Source organism: Heterodontus francisci, chromosome 7, assembly GCF_036365525.1.
Source record: "Heterodontus francisci isolate sHetFra1 chromosome 7, sHetFra1.hap1, whole genome shotgun sequence".
In the NCBI taxonomy this organism is placed as follows: Eukaryota; Metazoa; Chordata; class Chondrichthyes; order Heterodontiformes; family Heterodontidae; genus Heterodontus; species Heterodontus francisci.
The window spans coordinates 102,642,145-102,665,411 of record NC_090377.1 but is presented as its reverse complement, the minus strand read 5'-3'; the positions used below and the strand labels follow the sequence as shown (position 1 = coordinate 102,665,411).

At 43.0% G+C, this 23,267-nt stretch overlaps 1 protein-coding gene across 9 annotated transcripts in view; it reads left to right on the top strand.

Moving 5' to 3' along the window:
* LOC137372189 (diacylglycerol kinase beta-like) overlaps positions 1–23,267 on the top strand; it is a 636,709-nt gene that overhangs the window by 1,508 nt on the left and 611,934 nt on the right. The window lies entirely within an intron of this gene.

The window sequence follows — 23,267 nt, the reverse complement described above, 5'->3', positions numbered from 1 at the left end:
ATTTCTGATAATGCCATATTTGCCTTCAAATTAACAAGTGGCCTTTTTAGCATTCAGCAACTAAGACGAAGATTGATGAGCATGATGTCATAGCAATCCCTCTATCAGTGGATGTCACATTCACTGTTTTGCTCTAGCATTTTAAGGTTGAGACTGGAAAATAAATATGTGAAGTCTGTGTGTGTGCAAAGGTTTGGTTTGCAGAATTCACAAATATTTTGTGTTTTTTGTGGATCCGATAATCTTTTCATAAATTAAGATTCATAATAGAAATCTCATGTTGGTCAGAGGAAATTGATTTTTCCAGTTAGATATTCATAGTTTGCATTGCTCAGATCTTATTTACTGTGCAAAATCCTGCCACCAATAAAGTTCATCACATACTAGAGCACTTGTTTTGTCAGTGTTCATTCAATTTATCAGCAGCCCTTGTGATGATCTGTCCACTTTGCACTACAAAATGGCAGTTTCCACTTTATTTTACTTTTGAACTTAGTTGCTTCCATCTTACCAGTCAAATTAGTACATTAAGCAAACGATAGACATTCTGTTGTGTTGTATTTAAAACAGTGTAGTAGTAGCTCATCTGATTTATGAGAATTGTGACCTTTTTATTTAATAGCTTTTTAGCCACAGGCATTTAAATTGTCAGTTGAGTGGTTCTCAGTAGCTGGTGGCCTCATGTACCAGAGAATGTTTTGATCTTGTGGCTTACATTAATATTTTGTGACATGGCTTTTTATTCTTTAGGCTCATGTGGAAATGAGGGGATTTAAATATTGCAAACTTAGAAGTCTGAATAACCAGTGTTGGAAAATGTGTTTTAGATGATCATGCATAGATAGCTATCTAGAGGCCCAGTTATTAAGTGCTCCCATTCAAAGTGCACGTGCATGTGTCATTCATACTTGATATTAACAGGCACCCATCCCTGCAACTGAAATTAAATCAATAGGAATGATGTGAAAAGAGTGAGTTTAAGGTTTTGCATTAAAACATTGCATCAGGTAAAACATTAATCTAAATTTTCAGATGCTTTGTATTTCCAGTATTTTGTTTTTATTTCCTGTTTTTAATTTCAGTTTTGCTTTTTACTAGAGTAACAATGTTTGGATAATTTGTGAAAGAAAATTGAGGGGCAGAGGCATTTTGATCTATTAGAGAAAAATCAGCCCTTTGACTGCAGATGCGTCTTACCAACAAACTATAAATACATTTTTACCATGTAGTAATTTGGACTTGCATTTTTTAAAATTAGCGCAACCTCCCTTGTGTGAAATTAGCTTTTCACTAAAATGTCATTTGAGTGTCCATTTCTATTTTATGAAAAAATAAATGTAAAACAATTTTTGAAGCTAACGTCTTCAGGGCTTCCTCGATGGTTCAGCTGAATAAGGCAGGGAATAGATAAGCCATAATGATGAAGAGTGTCCCACCCGGTCAGTGTTGAGTTATCTGCATTTGGCAAGGGTAGCAAAGACATAATCATAAACCATAATTGGAAAGATTGCCCCGGGTTGCTGCTCACTTTTCAGTGTCGCCCTGCTGGAAAATGCATTCGGTAAAGTTAATGCTGGGTTTGGCTGTGATACATTCAGCGGCTGGATAGCCTCAAGAATAGCCATTTGGGCAAGTGCTTCTAACATCCATGGGACCATGCCACATCAGAGAGTCAGGAGGACAGGAGGGGAGAAAGCTAGCAGGGGAAAAAAACCCTTAAACCTTCACCCTTCTCTTCTCATCCAGTTGATATATTTATATCTTTTGACATTCAGATTTGTTTTCTGAGACAGAGTGCAAAGAACAGTAGAAATCCAATTCCATCTGTCTCTCAAAATGGCTTTCTACATGAAAAAAAATCCAAAGTGCAAGACTTTGTCTATTTTTAAAACAGTAAGTGTGCATTCCCAATGTCATTATGACCTATAACCTTCAAAATACTGACGTATGGGAATATTTCTTGTTAACAAACACAGGTCTTGAGAGACTAAGGTATCACTGCTTACCTATAAATATACCACTGTCATCAAGATTGATGTAAAATTTAAATATTGCAATATATTAACTGTTGAATAATTAGTGCAATTGCTGGTCCTTCAGTGATTTGAATAACATCAAAAAACCTTGATTCAGCTTATATGCCCAGAGTTCCCAATGAAACCTTGTACACTTTTGTATAGTTTTTCTTTTCACATGTGAAAACATTGTGATTAGGATCTTGAAGCTAAATACAAGACTCTGGAGGGGTGAAACTGGAACATGTAGTTTTCAAGTGGACTCCGATTAGCATCGTTAGGTAGTGATGCCGAAGTACATTGATTATTGTATGTGTACTTGTACATTTTTTTCCTTTTTACTCTTAAAGCTTAGGTCCCACACAGATGTTTTGTTGACCATTTGGCATAATGAAGCAAGATGCCACAAATGGGGGTTATTACATTTATAAATTTTGGTGTCAAATGTTGTTTAATAACGCTCTTGTGAAGCACCTTTGAGCATTTTATTATGTTAAAGAAGCTATATAAATGCAAGTTAATGTAAATGCAGATATAACTGTAAAAGGCACAATTAGATTTCCTGAAAATAGGTTAGGTCCATATAGCAAATAGAAGTTGATATATTCTTTTGATGGAAGCAATTTCTGAAACAAAAAATAGTTTCACATATTGCTGCTTTACTCCTTGATCTCCCCATGGTAAGTAATGTTTTCAGTTGAAAGAGCACTGGTAGATACATGAGTGGCCCAGATGGCACTCCTGCCTGTGAGGAATTGCTTAGCTTTCAAATTAGGGCATCATGATGATAAAGCTGAAATTGGTAATTCACCTTGAGAAAATGGTGAACGTAAATTCAGGCCCTAACACTGGGTAACGCAGCAGAATGGTGCTGCAATGCTCTATGATGCCTTTGTCACATCACTATAGGACTATAGTGCCATGTAGACAAAGGTTTCACAAAAATGTAGGACAGTCTGTAAACAGGACATTGCCTTTAGGAGGTTAACACATGTAGTTTATTTAGGTAGAAGGCATTTGAAAGAAACATACTTCCAGACACTATTTTCTTAATTCTTTTGTGGTGTGACCTAAATCATGTCATGGCTGTGGTTACCAGTGAGCTGAAGAGTAGAAGTAACATTTATTTTTCAGTTTCTTTTATTCATTGAAATCAACATAGTTCTTGATTTATCCCTCCTTCTGTCCAACTCTTTTCAGTCTTGGTGGTAACCTGCGCTGTCGTAGTTGCGCCTTTATTCAGGTTTCTAAATAAAAAAGACAATGCATTGAGCCTTAGTATTTGTGTTTTAGAATATGAAAAATTCACAGAACTAGTTTTTTTTTATCACCTTCAGGCAAGTGGCACCCACTGTTACATGTCTTATGCATAACTGTAGAGCTGTTCTCCCTTATGTAAGTTGCAGAACTGGTCTCACTGTGAAATGCCTTATGAATTACTGCAGAACTGGCATTACTATGATGTGCTTTGTGCATGACACAGAATTGCCCTTTCTATGACTTGCCTTATGCATAGGCACAGAACAACAGTGATCCAAAATGAACCGGAGGATTCACCTGACATCCAAAGTCAGTTTCCTACCAAGCAGAGAAACTAGATTAATTTAAACATTTAGCTTCTTACAACCAGGAAACTGTGTTTAAAAAGTACAATACAAGAAAAGTTGATTTTTATCGATGATTGTTACCCTTTTTTTCCTACCCCATGTTAAATGTAGAACACTGAATGACAGTCAATAGATTAAAGTACTACATGTGAAACAAACTTGTACTGAGCATTTGAGTAGTTTTATGAAAACACATTTGTCATTATGAGCTAAATATGGGCTCATAATATATTTAATATAAATATATTAAAATACTTAAGTTGCGCTCAATACTTACCATTACATTGTAAACAGCTTAGCATTATTCAACAAACCTAGGATACAAATTCGGCTCATGCTATAAGAAGCTACTTCTCTTCCGTTGTCTCTGTTGTTTATAATTGACAGTCAAGGATTCCAAATAGTACCTTTTCTGGTAAGATATGTCCATGATTTGTAAGGCACATCCTGATGAGTTTGACCATCTCATCTCCTTAAGAACAATTATCTTCTGTTTATTTTGCAGTGCTGTTTTAGTAAAAGATGCTACTTTTGGAAATATTTGGAAATAGTGGCAGTAAAAATTGTAGAGAAATTAATTAACAACACAAAGGAATTAATGTTGGAAAAAAATATGGAAAAAATTAAATATACTAAAGGAATTTCTTTTTGTAAACCTGTTTTGGCTTACTTCTGTTTCATCTGCATGTTTTCCTTCTATAATTTTCAGCAAAAATGCTTATTTGTTGTAATGCTTTATACATTTGTGATTTGAGTTTTTATTAATCTAAATGTTTTTTATTGCATGGTTTCTGTTCATCTTTTAAATATTGGTTTTTCTGCTTCACAAAGCTAGGAAGGTTTTGAATTTCATTGAATGTTATATTTTAGTTTGTCTTTATTTTATCTACTCACACAGTTTGTGTGATATCACTGATTTCATTGAACTGATCTGGAAGAGTTACTGAGGTTGAAAGTGTGGAGAAGGTCAGTTAACATGTCGTTGAAGTGAGAGGATGGCTGAAGCAACCTAGGTTAATGACATTTGGAATGTTTAATTTGTCACGAAGATCCTCTACCCCAAATGGGACATATTAATTACATAGGTTGGAAACTTAGCGTAGACTTCCAATGGGGAAAAAAACCCTACTAGTAACTTTAAAAAATACTAGCAGCCAAGATGGCCAATGCCAATTACATCTGAAATACCAGGAGACTGGACTGGAGATAAAAATTCTCACAAAAAGCCCAGCCAGGATAATGGCTTGCTCCAAGTGATGGAATTACCTAGAATGGCTCCATTAGCATGACAGTCAAGGCCATCCTCACCCATTGACTTTGAAAGAGCCAACCCCCTTCAAATGTGAATGGACATCCTGGGGCATGTCAAGCTTTGAATTTCATTCGAAGATTCCAGAAAAAACCTCATTAGAAACAGAGGAGTGAGAAGAACCATGTGACTACTTCTTCACCTCGGAAGAAATAATTTTTGTTAGACAAGCAGTAACTGAGTGTACAGCAGTAAAGAAGGCTGCTGCTCCCCTGCCCCCTCCCTCTTCCTTTCTTTTTCTTTCTCTCTCGCTCTCTTTCTTTCTCTCTCCCTTCCTCTCTCGCTCTCTTTCTTTCTCTCCCCCCCCCTTCCTCTCTCGCTCTCTTTCTTTCTCTCCCCCCCCCTTCCTCTCTCTCCCCCCCTTCCTCTCTCTCCCCCCCTTCCTCTCTCTCCCCCCCTTCCTCTCTCTCCCCCCCTTCCTCTCTCTCCCCCCCTTCCTCTCTCTCCCCCCCTTCCTCTCTCTCCCCCCCTTCCTCTCTCTCCCCCCCTTCCTCTCTCTCCCCCCCTTCCTCTCTCTCCCCCCCTTCCTCTCTCTCCCCCCCTTCCTCTCTCTCCCCCCCTTCCTCTCTCTCCCCCCCCCCCTTCCTCTCTCTCCCCCCCCCCCTTCCTCTCTCTCCCCCCCCCCCCTTCCTCTCTCTCCCCCCCCCCTTCCTCTCTCTCCCCCCCCCCTTCCTCTCTCTCCCCCCCCCCCTTCCTCTCTCTCCCCCCCCCCTTCCTCTCTCTCCCCCCCCCCCCTTCCTCTCTCTCCCCCCCCCCTTCCTCTCTCTCCCCCCCCCCTTCCTCTCTCTCCCCCCCCCCTTCCTCTCTCTCCCCCCCCCCTTCCTCTCTCTCCCCCCCCCCTTCCTCTCTCTCCCCCCCCCCTTCCTCTCTCTCCCCCCCCCCTTCCTCTCTCTCCCCCCCCCCTTCCTCTCCCCCCCCCCTTCCTCTCTCTCCCCCCCCCCTTCCTCTCTCTCCCCCCCCCCTTCCTCTCTCTCCCCCCCCCCTTCCTCTCTCTCCCCCCCCCTTCCTCTCTCTCTCCCCCCCCCTTCCTCTCTCTCTCCCCCCCCCTTCCTCTCTCTCCCCCCCCCCTTCCTCTCTCTCCCCCCCCCTTCCTCTCTCTCCCCCCCCCTTCCTCTCTCTCCCCCCCCCTTCCTCTCTCTCCCCCCCCCTTCCTCTCTCTCCCCCCCCCTTCCTCTCTCTCCCCCCCCCCTTCCTCTCTCTCCCCCCCCCCCTTCCTCTCTCTCCCCCCCCCTTCCTCTCTCTCCCCCCCCCTTCCTCTCTCTCCCCCCCCCCTTCCTCTCTTCCCCCCCCCCCCCCCCCCCCTTCCTGCATTTTTCATGCATGGTTTTATGTGTATTTCTTGGTGATCAAAGGAGGGACAGTAGTTTCTAGATATTACAAGGAATAAAGCAGGTTCCTTTATTGCAATCTAGGGCACACAGCATTGCAAACAAAATAATCTATATTTTTGCATATCTGTGCTTGTGTGCATTTGGTCATTTTCTGAGTTATACTACCGCACTTAGGCCAGGATTTTATGGGCCCCCAAGGCAGGGTTAGGGGGTGTGGGGTACATGGAGACTGGTGACAGGTGGTTGGCGGGGTGGAGGACCCATTGCTTCCCCATCGTCCAGCGATCTTCCTGGGGGCGGGATAGGCTGACGATGGTCTTCCCACCCAGAGGCCAGTTGAGGTCCCTCCTGCGTGGGCAATTTGTGGTCCACAGAGGACCCCCTGGTAGCAACTTTACCCCCTGGAACGCCCCTACCCCCTTCTGGACTGATCCCGTTGTCCGCAGTTTACCTGGGTGGAAGGGTGAGTTGTGAGGAGGATGCAGAGATGCTTCAGGGTGATTTGGACAAGTTGAGTGAGTGGGCTAATGCATGGCAGATGTAGTATAATGTGGATAAATGTGAGGTTATCCACTTTGGTATCAAAAACAGCAAGGCAGATTATTATCTGAACAGCTATAAACTGAGAAGGGAAAATATGCAACGAGACCTGGGTGTTCTTGTACACCAGTCGTTGAAGGTAAGCATGCAGGTGCAACAGGCGGTAAAAATGACATGGTATGTTGGCCTTCATAGCGAGAGGATTCGAGTACAGGAGCCACACCTGGAATATTGTGTGCAATTTTGGTCTCCTTATCTGAGGAAGGATGTTCTTGCTATAGAGGGAGTGCAGCGAAGGTTTACCTGACTGGTTCTTGGGATGGCGGAACGGACGTATGAGGAGAGAGTGAGTTGGTTAGGATTATATTCGCTGGAGTTCAGAAGAGTGAGGGGGGATCTCATAGAAACCTATAAAATTCTAACAGCACTTGACAGGGTAGATGCAGGAAGGATGTTCCCGATGGTGGGGGAGTCCAGAACCAGGGGTAATAGTCTAAGGATACAGGGTAAACCATTCAGGACTGAGATGAGGAGAAATTTCTTCACCCAGAGAGTGGTGAGCCTGTGGAATTCGCTACCACAGAAAGCAGTTGAGGCCAAAACATTGTCTGTTTTCAAGAAGGAGTTAGATATAGCTCTTGGGTCTAAAGGGATCAAAGGGTATGGGGTGAAAGCAGGAACAGGTTACTGAGTTGGATGATCAGCCATGATCGTAATGAATGGCGGAGCAGGCTTGAAGGGCCGAATGGCCTACTCCTGCTTCTATTTTCTATGTTTCTATGTATACCTACTTTGTTCCGGGTTCCCACCACTGGGCCTGGGTCTGAGGCCCGAGGTGGTTTCTTCTTGGCGTTCAGTTACAGTCTTTCTCCTCTCTTTCTGAGACAAAATTCACTCATTCAGTGTTACACCAGCAGGTATGTCATGTGACCATCTGTGTTTGAAAGCAGAAGTTTCTGGAAGCTTATTTGCAATTCAAAGTTCTTCAGACATACTGCTAGGGTCGGGTGTTTGGCTCTTTCAAAGTCGAAGGGTGTCGATGGCTTTTGATCACTATTGACAAAACCATTCTCGTTAATTGAATCAGAGAGAACCCCTATTCTAGCTGGACTGTATATAATTGATCTCAGCTGGCCTTTGGCTTCTCATATGCAAATTGTGCGTGGCATCTTTCGCTGTTCTGCTTTCTAAAAGTTATTTTGTACTGTTCAGTAAAAAGTCTCAAGCAGAGTTCCAAACGACAAAATTAATATTTCCCATTTGGCATATGGGGTTTTCGTGTCACACAATTTTGAAGAAGAGCAGGGGAGTTATCACTGCTATCCCGGCCAATATTAATCCCTCAATCACCATCACCAAAATGATTATCTGGTCATTATTACATTGCTATGTACCATGTTTTCTGTATTACAATAGTGACTTCACTTCAAAAGTACTTCATTGGCTGTAAAGTACTTTGGGATGTCCTGAGGTCATGGAAGGTGCTTTATAAATGCAAGTTTTTTTTCTTTGAATAGCGCCTTGGGATCTTTAACATGCACCTATGTATGCAGCAGGAGCATTAGTTTAATGTTCCATCCTCCACCCTCCATAAATGTGAGCTCATCCAAAACTCTGCATACATCCTAACTTACACCAAGTCCCATTCATCCGTCACTCCTGTACTCGCTGACCTGCATTGTCTTCTGGTTTACCAATTCCTCAATTTTAAATTCCTCATCCTAGTGTTATTCCTCTCTGGTCTCGCCTCTTCCTTTTTCTGTCGCCTTCTACTTTTCTCCAACAACTCAGTTCCTCCAGATCTAGCCTCTTGCACATCCTCCACTTTCTTTGCTTCTCCATTGCCAGCCGTGCTAATATATCCTTCTATGCCTTGTTTCTATTTTTGTCTGATTACACTTGTGAAGTGCTTTTGGGACATTCAAGGAGCTATATAAATGCATGAAGTAGTTGCAATAGTAGAAGAGAGTGGGGTGAGAGGTGAGGTGAGATTAGATGAAATGACTCATGTAGAGATGAGCACAAGGCAACACTTATTGGCCTGGAAGGCTAGTTTGTGAGCTGTCGCCGTCTTTGATTCCATAACACCATAACCATAGTCAACAAAATAAATCATATATCTCACCAGTAATTTGTCTTTATAAGCAGATTCGCAAATTATAGTTACTGAACAGGTTTTAACTGCTCAGTTTCTCCCAAATATTTAAAGGAATTAATACTTTGCTGCCAGTGACTCATGATATTTGTGTGGGTGTTTATTTTATGTTCTAATAACATTAACAGGTGTAATATAGTGGTACTAAACACTCAATTATTCCACCTTTTAGACACGTGTTCAGTGCTGTATTTCTAATCGTAAAGCCTGTTTGATTAAAAAGTATGTATTTAAAGAAAATGCATGTACAGTGAGGACACTGACCCAATTTTCCAATCTGTTTATTTTCAATCCATGTTTGCAGTACAGCTCTTGAATTAAATGACAACAAAAAACAAAACTACTAAAAACCGTGACCCAAATAATTTGTTGAATGTGATGGTGTAAATGGGCACAGCACTGATAGGTTAACTGATATGCAATATTAATTAGGTAATTCCATCCATCAATTGCAAAATATTGAGATAAATACTGAAAAATCAATCTCATTTATTACTACTGTTGTAATTTGGGTGCTCTCAACATTCTCTCCCCATGTTCACAGCATAGTATTGTAGTTTAGGCAGATCCACACCTCCCATAATCAACCTACGCCTGTACACATGTTCTGAATTCATGCCACAGAATTAACAATTACACTTTTTTTTGCTAAATTAGTTATTTTGCACCACTTTCTACCCAGGCGACCCCATTTCTGATACTACACCATATTGTTTTGGTAAACATAAACCTTATAAATTCAATTGTTAATAATTACCCAGTAAAAAAACAAAGTAAGAAACTGAAAATATTTGCATGTTTTCTATGTACTTGTGCCGAAACGAGTTCTTGGGTTGAACAGATTCTCCAGGAGTTCTGATGAAAGGTGACTGACCTGAAACGTTAACTCTACTTCTCTCTCCACAGATGCTGCCACACCTGCAGAGTAGTTCCAGCATTTCTTGTTTTTATTTTACTCCAGAATGCATTCTTGAGACAGTCTGATAATCTGCAACATTTCTAGTTGATGCCGACTTCCCAAAATAATGGCTGTATCGGTGCCGTTTCCTGCACCCGCCCCGAACTAGAAAACTTTATCAACTTTGCTTCCAATTTCCACCCTTCTCTCACCTTTTACATGGTCCATCTCTGACACTTCCCTTCCCTTCCTCGACTTCTCTGTCTCCATCTCTGGGGATAGGTTGTCTACCAATATCTATTATAAGCCCACCGACTCCCACAGCTACCTCGACTACACTTCTTCACACCCTACCTCCTGTAAGGACTGCATTCCATTCTCCCAGTTTCTCCGTCTCCGACGCATCTGCTCTGATGATGCTACCTTCCATGACGGTGCTTCTGATATGACCTCCTTTTTCCTCAACCGAGGATTTCCCCCCACTGTGGTTGACAGGGCCCTCAACCGCGTCCGACCCATTCCCCGCACCTCTACCCTCACCCCTTCCCCTCCCTCCCAGAACCGTGACAGGGTTCCCCTTGTCCTCACTTTTCATCCCACCAGCCTCCATATCCAAAGAATCATCCTCCGCCATTTTCGCCACCTCCAGCGTGATGCCACTACCAGTCGCATCTTCCCCTCCCTTCCCCTGTCAGCATTCCGAAGGGATCGTTCCCTCCGCGACACCCTGGTCCACTCCTCCATTACCCCCACCACCTCGTCCCCGTCCCAGGGTACCTTCCTCTGCAATCGCAGGAGGTGTAATACCTGCCCATTTACCTCCTCTCTCCTCACTATCCCAGGCCCCAAACACTCCTTTCAGGTGAAGCAGCGATTTACTTGTACTTCTTTCAATGTAGTATACTGTATTCGTTGCTCACAGTGTGGTCTCCTCTACATTAGGGAGACCAAGCGCAGACTGGGCGACCGCTTTGCGGAACATCTCCGCTCAGTCCGCAAGCAGGACCCTGAGCTTCCGGTTGCTTGCCATTTCAACACTCCGCCCTGCTCTCATGCTCACATCTCTGTCCTGGGATTGCTGCAGTGTTCCAGTGAACATCAACGCAAGCTCGAGGAACAGCATCTCATCTACCATCTGTAGGCACACTACAGCCTGCCGGACTGAACATTGAGTTCAATAATTTCAGAGCATGACAGCCTCCCATTTTACTTTCATTTTTAGTATTTTTTCTTCCATTCTTTTTTACATTTTTTACAATCTTTTTTTACATTTATTTCATTTCATCTAAGTTTGTTCAGTTTGCTTACGCACTGTTTTTTTCAGGTTTGCACTTGCTGCTGTTCAATATTCAGTGTATTCACACCTAATCTGTACTAATGCTTTGTCTTTCAACACACCATTAACATATTGTTTGCCTTTGCTCCGTGACCTTTTGGTCAGCTATGTGGCCTGGTCCAATCTACACCTTCTCCTTTGTTATCTCTTGCCCCACCCCCACCTCACTTGCTTATAATCTGTGACTTTTCTAATATTTGTCAGTTCCGAAGAAGGGTCACTGACCCGAAACGTTAACTCTGCTTCTCTTTCCACAGATGCTGCCAGACCTGTTGAGTGATTCCAGCATTTCTTGTTTTTGTCCCAAAATAATGATCTGGATGTCTGAGTATCAATTACAGAAATGGAAAAGAGATCAAAAGTAGATCCTGAATGTGAACTAATAATGAGTAGCTGTTGCAATATCTGTATGCCAAACGTTTCAGGTCACTGGTGCTAATCTTCAAATTTCCTTGAAAGATATCCTCCGATAGGGGTAAGCCATTGCAAATGATAACATGGTCTGCTTCCCCAGTCTGCAAAATTGCACATATTAACACTTCTCTGAAATGAAAACCTTCCTATTGTCTGTTGGACAGTGACTGGAGTTTACAAGATAAAATATCAATTTTCTTACAAATAATCTTTGGTTTGATTAGTTTTAAGTCGAAAGGCTATTGGGGCTTTAGTCCAGACAACCTGACTGAATTCCTCAAGCTAGATCCGATCAGCTTCCCCCAGTGATACCACAATACTTGTGTTTAATTTGCAATATTTTTCATATGGGAAGGATGCAGTGGAGATACTACAGTTTGAAGGAAGATGATGCTCTAATTCTATCACAGCTACAACTGCACAATCTCCATAATCAAAAAGCAATGCATTATACGCCAGCAATGTCAAGGGGAATGGTCAATTCATTTTCTGCTAAATGCACTTCAGTTCATAATGGTGTGTATTATAAAGTTATATTTAGCAGTTGAATAAATTTTACATTTGCTAAGAAGTTCCAAAATATCCAGAGGGTTCTTTAAAGCTATCTCAAATAAGGGGCATTGAGTACAAAAGCAAGGAGAGTACATTCAAAATGTTAAGGGGAGATTTAATAGAGGTATTCAAAGTTATCAAGGGTGTTGATGGAATAAATAAGGATAAAATGTTTCCATTGGCTGGAGGGTCAGTAACCAGAGGTCACCAATTTAAGACTATTGGCAAAAGAACCACGGGAGATGAGAAATGTTTTTATATAACGAGTTATGATCTGGAACTCACTGCCCGAAAGGGTGGTGGATCCAGATTTAATGGTCTCTTTCAAAAGGGAATGGGATATGTACCTGAAAAATAAATTTGCAGGACTGAGGAAAGAGCAAGGGAGATGGATTATTTGGATAGCTTTTCCAGGAGGCTCACTTCTGTGCTGTGTGATTCTAACTCAGCCAGATAATATTATCATTGTGTACCTCATTTTGAAGGAATAATCCAGGTTAAGGTCTCAATGCTGTTATCATCTGATATTGTAAAAATACACCTCTTTATTTCTGCATGTAATAAAAAGTGATTTTGTTTGTAAAACATGTCATGAAATTCTTGATCTCAGCTGCTACTTACATCACATTTTTGAGGTTAGGAGATAAATATGATTATTTTCTTTCATTTGGTATTGGCTTCCAGCACTTCTGTTACTCTACAAGAAACATTGAGCAGCAAGAGATCATATTCTGGATGCAGAGAAGCTTCATGTTTTCGTGCTGAACTTTTGAAAAATGCTACAGGAGACAAGTCTTTGCATGATGAATTAACAAGCAGCCACATTTTTTTTTAGGTATTTAGATGTTCAGGTATATTTCTCAAAATGCCTGATGATAAACAATGTGCTGTGCTGAAGCTTGCAGCAGTAGGTAGACTGCTTATTAAAGAGTATTGCAAGGTTTGATTGTATAATATGTTGTTTGCTTACTGTATGTTAGAGGAGATGAAGGCCATATTTTTATACCGTATTCTTTAGAACAGTATGGATACATGAATCGTATACAATAAGCAATGCTAAGGTATGAGAAGATCGAATGAAGGCAGATAAAACATAACTGACAAGTGAACAAACTTACCTTCTGGCATATTGGCACCATGACTAGATTATGCTTGGCCATGTTACAAACATAGTCCTGGGCTAGCAGGAGACAATTGCATCATAATAGAATACAAAGAGAGAAACTTAGATGGCTCATCTACTGAATTGTTTTCATGTTGCTTTTTTACATCAAAAGCTTGACTTCAAAATTGAACAGTTGAAAATTTTGTGCTGAGATGGGTGTTTTATTCCCTATTTACGTTGAAGGAGAAGCTTTTGAAGTTTCAAATTTTTGTGAGCACTAGTTAGCACATTTGTGTTAATTTCCTGTATGTGGTATTTTAACAAACTTAGTTATTTTTGCTGAAACAATGCTGTTAAAACAGCATAGTTGAGAATTTGATGTAAGGGGACACAAAATGGCTTAAAAGAATCTCAAGCCTTTGTCGTTCCAGTCAATAGAAACAGCATAAGTAAGGATTAGCTATTACAACCCTTCAGAACTTTGAACATCTCTATTACATGTCTCCTTAACATTCTTTAGTATACCTTCCTTGATATTTTGAAACTTGGATGACTGTATTTGTAAAGTCATTGTAGTTTTATCAGTTGGACAATATTCTCCCATACATGCTTTTATTGTAATAAAAGCAAAATACTGCAGATGCTGGAAATTTGAAATAAATACTGAACATGCTGGAACTACTCAGCAGGTCTGGCAGCATCTGTGAAGAGAAAAACAGTTAACGTTTCAGGTCTGTGGGAGGAAGAGGGGGCCATTCCTGATGCCTTCCCATCCCCGCTGCAATTTTAGGCATGGCAGCAGCGACGGCAAGAAATGGCCTGCCCGCCCCAGGCCAATGAAGGCCCTTAAGTGCAAATTAACTGGCGCTTAAGGGCCTTTTCCTGCCGCCGTGGGCATTTTACCCACGACAGCCGGATGTCAAAGGCACCAAGAACACCGCCAGGTAAAACCTGGAGGCCTTCTTGCAGGCTGAGGGGAGAGGAGGGGGAGGGAGGCACCTTCCTAATCGGGCACCCTGTGCCCCACAGAGGGCTGCCCTCACCGCACAACACTTCCTCAAAACCGACCCCTCCTTTACCTCTCTGGGGCCCAGCCAATTGTCCCCGGCGAGGCCCCAAAAACTTAAGTTGGTTCCAGGGCTGTCCTTCCTCTTGCCATTGTTGACTGGTTGTAGTCCCAGCATTGGCCACTGCTCCCAGCCCGATGATTGGCTGGCACATCCATATGGCAGAACTTCTACCTCTGAGGCTTTGAGTGGAAGTCCCGCCCAAAGCCAATTAAAGGCCTTGGAAGTGAAAAATCCCGGCGTGTCTCCCGAGACCTGGTGGAGGCGTGCTCGCCCCTGGCTTTTCGGCCGGTGGGCAGAGCCTTCCGCCCAATGTTAAATTTCGGCCGTTAACTCCGTTTCTCTCTCTACAGATGTTGCCAGACCTGCTGAGTATTTCCAGCACTTTGTTTTTTATTGCTGTAATTAGATTGCTGGTTCAAGCCCCCACTCCAGGACCTCCAACATACAACGAAACTGATATTTCTGTGCACTTGGAAGTACTGACTTTTGGATGAGACAACCACTTGGATTTATGTAGCACCTTTAACACACTAAAATGCCCCAAGGCATTTCACACATGCATAATCAAACAAAAATTGACACCAAGCCAAAGAAGGAGAAATTAGGGGAGTGACTAAAAGAGGTAGGTTATAAGGTGTGACTGAAATGAATAGAGATAAGTGGGGAGGGTTAGAGTTATAGAGTTGTACAGAACAGAAACAGGCCCTTCGGCCCAACACGCCTGTGCCAACCACCAAGCAGGCATACAATCTAATCCAATTTTCCAGCACTTGGCCCATAGCCTTGGATGCTATGTTGTTTCAAGTGCACATCTAAATACTACTTAAATGTTGAGGGTTCCTGCCATTACCACTCCTCCAGGCAGTGTTCCAGATTCCAACCACCCTCTGGGTGAAAACATTTTTCCTCATCTCCCCTCTAAACCGCCTGCCCCTTAACTTAAATCTATGCCCCCTAGTTACCGACCCCTCTGTTAAGGGAAAAAGTTCCTATCTATCCTTTCAATGCCCCTCATAATTTTGTATACCTCAATCAGGTTCCCCATCAGGCTTCTTCGCTCCAAGGAAAACAACCCTAATCTATTCAGTCTCTCTTCATAGCTGAAATGCTCCAGCCCAGGTAACATCCTGGTGAATCTCCTCTGCACCCTCTCCAGTGCAATCACATCCTTCCTATAGTGTGCTGACCAAAACTGTGCACAGTACTCCAGCTGTGGCCTAACCAGTGTTTTATACAGCTCCATCAGAACCTCCCTGTCTTATATTCTATGCCTCGGCTAATAAAGGCAAGTATCCCATATGCCTTCCTAACCACCTTATCAACCTGTGCTGCTGCCTTCAGTGATCTGTGGACAAGTACACCAAGGTCCCTCTGACCCTCTGTACTTCCTAGGGTCCTACCATCCATTGTAAATTCCCTTGCCTTGTTAGTTCTCCCAAAATGCATCACCTCACACTTCTCAGGATTAAACTCCATCTGCCACTGCTCCGCCCATTTTACCAGCCCATCTATATCGTCCTGTAATCTGAGGCTTTCCTTCTCACTATTTACGACACCACCAATTTTCGTGTCATCTGCAAAATTATTGATCATACCTCCTAAACAAACAGCAAGGGTTCTAGCACCGATCCCTGCGGTACAACACTGGTCACAGGCTTCCACTCGCAAAAACAATCCTCGACCATCACCCTCTGCCTCCTGCCACTAAGCCAATTTTGGATCCACTTTGCCAAATTACCCTGGATCCCATGGGCTCTTACCTTCTTAACCAATCTCCCATGCGGGACCTTATCAAAAGCCTTACTGAAGTCCTTGTAGACTACATCAACTGCTTTAGCCTCATCTACACCTCTAGTCACCTCGAAAAATTCAATCAAATTTGTTAGACACGATCTCCCCCTGACAAAGCCATGCTGACTATCCCTGATTAATCCCAGCCTCTCCAAGTGGAGATTAATCCTGTGCCTCAGAATTTTTTCCAATAATTTCCCTACCACTGACAGACTCACCGGTCTATAATTACCTGGTTTATCCCTGCTACCCTTCTTGAATAATGGTACCGCAGTCGCTGTCCTCCAGTCCTCTCGTACCTCTCTTGTGGCCAGAGAGGATTTGAAAATTTGTGTCAGAGCCCCTGCTATCTCCTCCCTTGCCTCACATAACAGCTTGGGATCATCTCATCTGGGCCTAGGGATTTATCCACCTTTAAGCCCGCTAATACAGCTAATACTTAATCCTTTTCAAGGCTAATTTGATCAAGTATATCACAATCTCCCTCCCTGATCACCACACCTACATCGTCCCTCTCCATAGTGAACACAGATGAAAAGTAATCATTCAAAACCTCACCCATGTCCTCTGGCTCCACTCACACATTGCCTCTTTGATCCCTATAGGGCCCCACTTTTTCACTGGTTATCCTCTTTGCCTTAACATATTTGTAAAATGTCTTTGGATTTTCCTTTTATCTTGTCTGCCAATGATTTTTCATGTCCCCTCTTCGTTCTCCTAATTACTTTTTTAAGTATTCCCCAACACTTTCTATACTCCCCCCCCACCCCGCGACTGTGCTTGCCTAGGCACTGGCTTGACTATCTCCTGAAACGTGCCATCCACATAGTCCTCCACCTCGCGGATGTGTCACAATGACTCCAGCCGCCGCTTGAGCTCTGAAACCTGAAGCTGAAACTTCTGCAACCGCAGACGCTTTCCACAGACGTATTCGCCAAGGTAACATGGCACGTCCACAACTTCCCACATTGCACAGGAGGCACATTCTGCTTAGCCAACCTTCCCTGCCATTACTTAACTTTATAATGAAAACTTGCTAGTTGAAATAACTTACCAGCTATTTACAATAAACTTTTATCCCCTGTACCTTTTGAGGCTGAATAAGAAAAAGACCAAAGAGCACCTTCCACTGCCCCCAGCCAACAAAAATACCCACACTTAACTTACAGCCTCATTCCATGCAAACAGCACTAGTATAGCCAGTAAATACTAAAAATTTACAGGTAGCTATCCTAGGGCTTTAAAAGGAACAATTGTTTTAAACCAATCTATCACAGCTACCCCCAGGCAATAACAGCCGCCGCCCACTGACCAATCAGTGCACAGAATTTGTGATGTCAGTATTCATTTTTTTTATAGCTAAATCCAAACAGAGCGCATGCAGAAACAGTCAGAGAGCCTGCTGCTTTTCGGCACGTCAGGTAAGTGAAGGGCCTCGAGCCCCGCTCTTTATAGGTTTTCAGCCCTGTTCCTTTCAGCTCTGCTGCTGCTCCGGACATCAGGTAGGTAGAGGGGGAAAAGCTTAGGTCCTTGATAGCTAAAAGTATAACAGCTAGTGGTTGGGTGAAGGAAATTGGGGATACACGAGAGTCCAGAATTAGATGAGCATAGGAGATCTTGGAAAATTTTAGGGTGAGAGAAAGTTACGGAAATACTGAGGCTGTGAAAGGATACAAATCTGAGGATGAAAATTGTAAATTTGAGCCTTTGGGAGACAGGGTGCCAATGTAGGTCATTGAGCAGAGCGATGATGGGTAGTGTGGCTTAGAGCACACCGGATTACAGGCAACAGAGTTGAAGTTAATGGAGGATGGGAAACCAACCAGCAGAGCATTGGAATAGTCAAGCTTGGAGGTGACAAGTGCATGGATGAGGGTTTTGGTAGCAGATGGGCTGAGGCAGGGGATTGATGTTTGAGGTAGTCTTTGAGAGGATCTGATGTTGGAAGATCAGCTCAGTGTCCAATAGGATGCCCAAGTTATGAACAGTCTGGCTCAACCTCTTTTTCAAACAGTTGTTTGAAAAATGAATTGTGCCCTTTAGTTCAATAAGTTTATCAGAGATTCACAAATTCTAGCCATCATCTGTAAAGAAGTTGGGTGCTGATTTGTTTTTAGGTGCTACATAACCACACAAAGCTCAAAAATGGGGTCCAAGATGCATGCACACACTTCCAACGGGGCACCCTCTTATTAAAGGGGTTTGAACATGGCCAACTAGTGATTGCTCTGCCTGCTGCTAGCAGATGGTGTGTAACACAGATTTTAAGTCACCATTTCCATTTTTGAACTGCACTCTCTAGCCAATGCCCTATCTTAAACTCGCACAGCTAATACTTGGCTAAAGTTTGAGTAATCTACTGAGTGGGGTGGTTGGTCATGGAGTTCTTGGCATTTAAAATAGCGTAATGAAAGAAATGGCAGTCAACCCAACACATGGGTGGTCTGGCAGGGGTTCCTCTGGGAATTGAACTTGATTAGAAGAACAAAAAGACTCTGTGCATAATAGGACAAGCAGCTAGAAGAGGGAGGAGGGAACTTCGCAGGAAGCCATATCTGCCAGTTGTCTTCAGAGAGTAAATTGCTTAACTCGATCCCTTAACTCAACTTCAGTGGCAATGCATGAGATGTTTTTACTTCACTAAATTTGTCGTGAGTGAAACCTGCTAACTGGTGCAGCTACAACTGCAGCCTCAAAGCAGGACAAAGACAGCATTGTCTGAGACTGTCAAGTGACTGGTCCATCACTTTTATATGTCAACTCTTACATGTCTGACTCCTTTCCGGCTACTGCTGGAGATGTAAGCAACATCTCACAGTTTGCAGTGCTCTGCTGTATGAGAGAAGGTACTATATGAAGAGAAACAGTTATCTCACTGCCTTTTGCCAGAGACAAGCAGGTGGAGCAAGCACAAGATTTTGCATGGATTGTAGACTTTCTCATGATGCTGCCTTGCAATCTTCTCATCTGAAGTCGGCTATTTTCATTAACTAAAAGGGATTCCATTCTGTCAATGGGCAGCTGGTATGCACCCACAGGCAGTGCATCATCAGGCAAATGAATGTTATTCTGGCAGCAGTGTCTATCCCTTCATTCTGAGGCAGTCCTCTGTTCCACCCGAATTTGACCCATCACGAGAAGTCAAACGTTGGCTACTGGGAGACCAGGGTCATCCCCTCATGACATGGCTCATGACTCCAGTTAGGACCATGTGCACAGCAGGCCTACAGTGTGAACCATGTTGCCACAAGGAACATTAAGAAGCACATCAGCATCCTTGCTGTGGAGGAGTCCTGCAATATGCAGCTGTGCGAGTATCAAGATTTGTGGTGGTATGCTGCGAGCTGCACAATTTGGCCATTATAAGGGAGCATCTGATGCCGCTACCTATCAAGTGCGAAGGTGAGGAACAGGAGGAGGAAGGGAGGCTGCCAAACAGACAAGCCATTTCTGCCTGGACTCTGGATTATTCTTGAGTGATAACGGTAACCTCAACTGCAGTTCCTCAGTCACCAGCAGACCCACACTCCTTGCATTTCCTTGCTCGCTGATGACCAAGTTGTTCTCTTTCTGACAACTCAAAAGTAAAAACCAGCAAAAAATTCACATTCAAATCCAATTTTACAAATTCACTCATTGTATTATTTAATGTAAAACTGATCACTCTTGTGCTTTCCCTTAATGCCTGTCTTCAATGTACTTTTGCCCATCCTCCTATTCCTGTGAGGTGCTTCCCCCAGTGGCTGCAGCATAGGTGATGGAAGACTGCTGATCTTCGTTCGAGGAGACTGCAAACAGCCTTTGAGGGCAACCTTGAGCAGCTCTGGGCCAAGAAGGTCTGACATCAGACTGTACTATCTCATCTGGGTTGACTGGCTGACAAGCAAGGGCATTGGCAGTGGTGGGAGCAGGAATGCTGTTAAACCAGGTTTCCTCTCGGGATGTGTTCCATGGAACCCCCACCATTACATAATGACACAAATTCAATGATCCCTCCCTGCTTCTGTATTCTGTTAAGAGATGCAAAGCAAGAATTCAGTTTGCCCTTTTTCAAACTTCCAAGGCTGATAGGTCCAGCCCCCACCACCTAAACCACTCACATTTAAATCATGTAATCATTAAACTTGGGCAAATATCACTAACCATATGTGGCCTATGATGAAAACTAGCATATTAAGCATGCCCGTTCTTTTGGGTATGAACTGGCATCAGTGAGTAGTTCACACCTCGTTCAGCTGCAGTTACTCATTATGCTTCGTTACCTCGAATTGGTGTTGGTTACATGTTAGGACCTTCTGCACTATTTTCTTAAGCAGGTTAGTGAATTAGGAGTTACCTGATGAATAAAACACCAGCACTTCGCGTTTTTTGGGTTGTGATGTTAATTTGGGAATGTATTGCAATGCTGTCTTTATATACAGCCTTGATTTAGAGGATAAATATTCTGGAATTAAATCATCATTGTCTTGATGAAAAGGGAATCTTGTTGGGAAATTGGAGATTGAGGTAGATTTTAGTAACTATACTGCTTAACCTGCGATGCAGAGCTATGAATTTCAATGGTTATATTCATCCAATATGTATAGCGAGAAAATCATGTTGGCACTAATGCATCTGCTATAAGCAGTGGGGACTGTGTTAATGTTGCAGATAGATTATTCTGTTCCTTTTGTGTGGCATAAAGAAGAACTTGAAGATGCATAAAGTTAGCAGACTGCCTTTTTTGGACCTGCATATTGGGTGCGAATCGAATCCAAACTGATGGAAAAGATTTAGTTTTTGCTATGCTAAAGCGTTCTACTATAATGTGAGTTTAATGCCGTTCCCATTTCCACAATGCCAAACTGCTCACAGTTCGGCAGTTAAAAAGTTTGTATGTGTGGTGTACATTGATGCTGACACCATGTGGCATGAGTACTCCATTTCTCAGAAGCAGCCGTCTTCAATTTTTTTTAAAGTGCAAAAATGAAATGTAGCATAGAAATCACATGTTGCTGGAATCTGTGAAATTATTGTGTAAACAGAATACGTTTAAATATGTAGTAATTTAAATGGAGAAAAGTGTTTTTGTAAATTGGGTGTATTTGGTTCAATCATACAAATAGTTTATTTATACAGTTTGAGTACACTGATGTATGAGCTGATACTGTTGACCATCAGTGAAGACATGCTTGCTTCAATGTTTTTTGTGAACGGAATTGATGTTCTTTGCATTGTGATCAAAGGTAGTGCAGAGGGTAACCTCTAAGGCCGGTAGAAATAAAAAACCCACGAAAATGTAATCTTTGATTAATTCTATTGAAGTTTATAGATGTTGATTACAGACTGACATACTTCCAGTAAAAGGTTTGTGCCATGCTGAGCCTAAAGAGGACTAGAAGAGAAAATGTAACTAAAAACCTTATCTGCTCAACCTCAAAATAAAACTAGTTACAATACACAAAACAACAACTGATGACAGGAACAAGACTAGAATATTAAAAACATCTCATCTTAATTTCTATTGTCAGGCAACCCCCCTCCCCCCACCCCCACCTACCAAGACTGAGGCACACATGATTTCGCCACATGAACATTAAAACTTAAAATTGCAAGCCCCTGACTGGAAAGACAGAGCAAAGTTGGAACAAGGGACAAAGGACCATGCCTTGACCCATTCAACCAACAATGGACTTTTGATTACCAGATGTTGAAGGTGGATTCCAGGTTGACTGCTAAGATAGCAGAATCCACAAACACAGAAGAAGTGGTCAGACCAGGTTTAGGCACATGACTAGCTGGCTGTTGAGATTTGAACTTCCAACAAGGGATTTGAACTCTAAGCCTTGTGCTCTTGAAACTGAAGCAGAACCTCTCCAGTCCTGCCTGCCTCCATCTCTTTCCCACGGAACTGAATCTTGTGAAAACACGTGAACCTCAAAGAGAAAAGTCTCCTACGCGAACAAGATTTAAGAAGAACACTGGGCCCCGATGAACAGCAAGACTACCTACAATCAAGTGAGCTCGAAGCACAGTAAACAAGAAACTCTTCTGATCTTGCCTCAAACCCCTCTCTACTGTATTTGCCTCTCTTTTCTGCCCCTATTTGCATGTGTCTATCGTGCTTGCATGCTAGCGTGGGCGCGTCGCATATCCGGAGGCGTCAACCTTATTAGAGTTGAAGTCTAAGTTTTAATTTCACTTTTCTCCTTTTTAAACCTGAGAAAACCTGGTGTGTTGGTTTCTTTGCCTTCTAATTGGAAAGCTATGAACAAGGATTCACAAAAGAGGGAGCTCAAAACACACTGTGTTTAAATATTAAACCCTGTTGCAATAAGACCAGGCAAAGACAGCAAAAGACCCCTAGACACATTTTGCACCTGGTCGTAACACTACATTGATTTTAGCTTACTGACATATGCGGCCAGTCAAACAATTAAAGGCTAGCATTATCACCTGGTGACTGTATTAGACACCACAGCTACATCTAGCACAGGGCTAAATTGCATCAGGTTATCATCAAATTCAAGTGTTGAGGTTGGTTAATGTGTTGTGTTATAGACTCATGCCATTAAAACAATATGTATCGCTGAAAATAGAGACATGTTGTCGAAGCTTTTCGTCTTGCACTCAACAGGTCAATCCGCAGGATGAAAAGTTTCGACAACGTGAGCTAAATTTTATGCTGCCCCAGCGGGTCAGATGGTGGCGTGGGGCAGCGTAAAATTGAGCAGGAGGCTCCAGGAGGCCTACCCTCCCCGCTCTCGCCTCCGGTTAGCTTTACGGTGGGTGGGGGGGCGGTGGTGGTGGCGGCAGTCGTGGGGGGGGGGGGAGGAAACGACCTGCCCGAGGCAAATCAAGGCCCTTAAGTGGTCACTTAACAGCCACTTAAGGGCCTTCACCCACCTCCACGGGTATTTTACCCTTGGCAAGCAGCATGCTGGGGACATAAAAGGCTGCCCAGCGATTAGCTGCCAGCTTTTCCACACCGTGGGGAGGGGGCGGGAGGCCATGGCAGTCGGGCACAGGGTACCTGATTGAGGGCCTCCCCCGCCTACCAAGGCTCTAGCCTCACCAGGGAAGGACTGATTATCCCGATTACGCAAGCCCAACTTACCTCATCTCCGGGCTCAATGGCGTTGGCTGGGCTGCAGTCCCTGCAGTG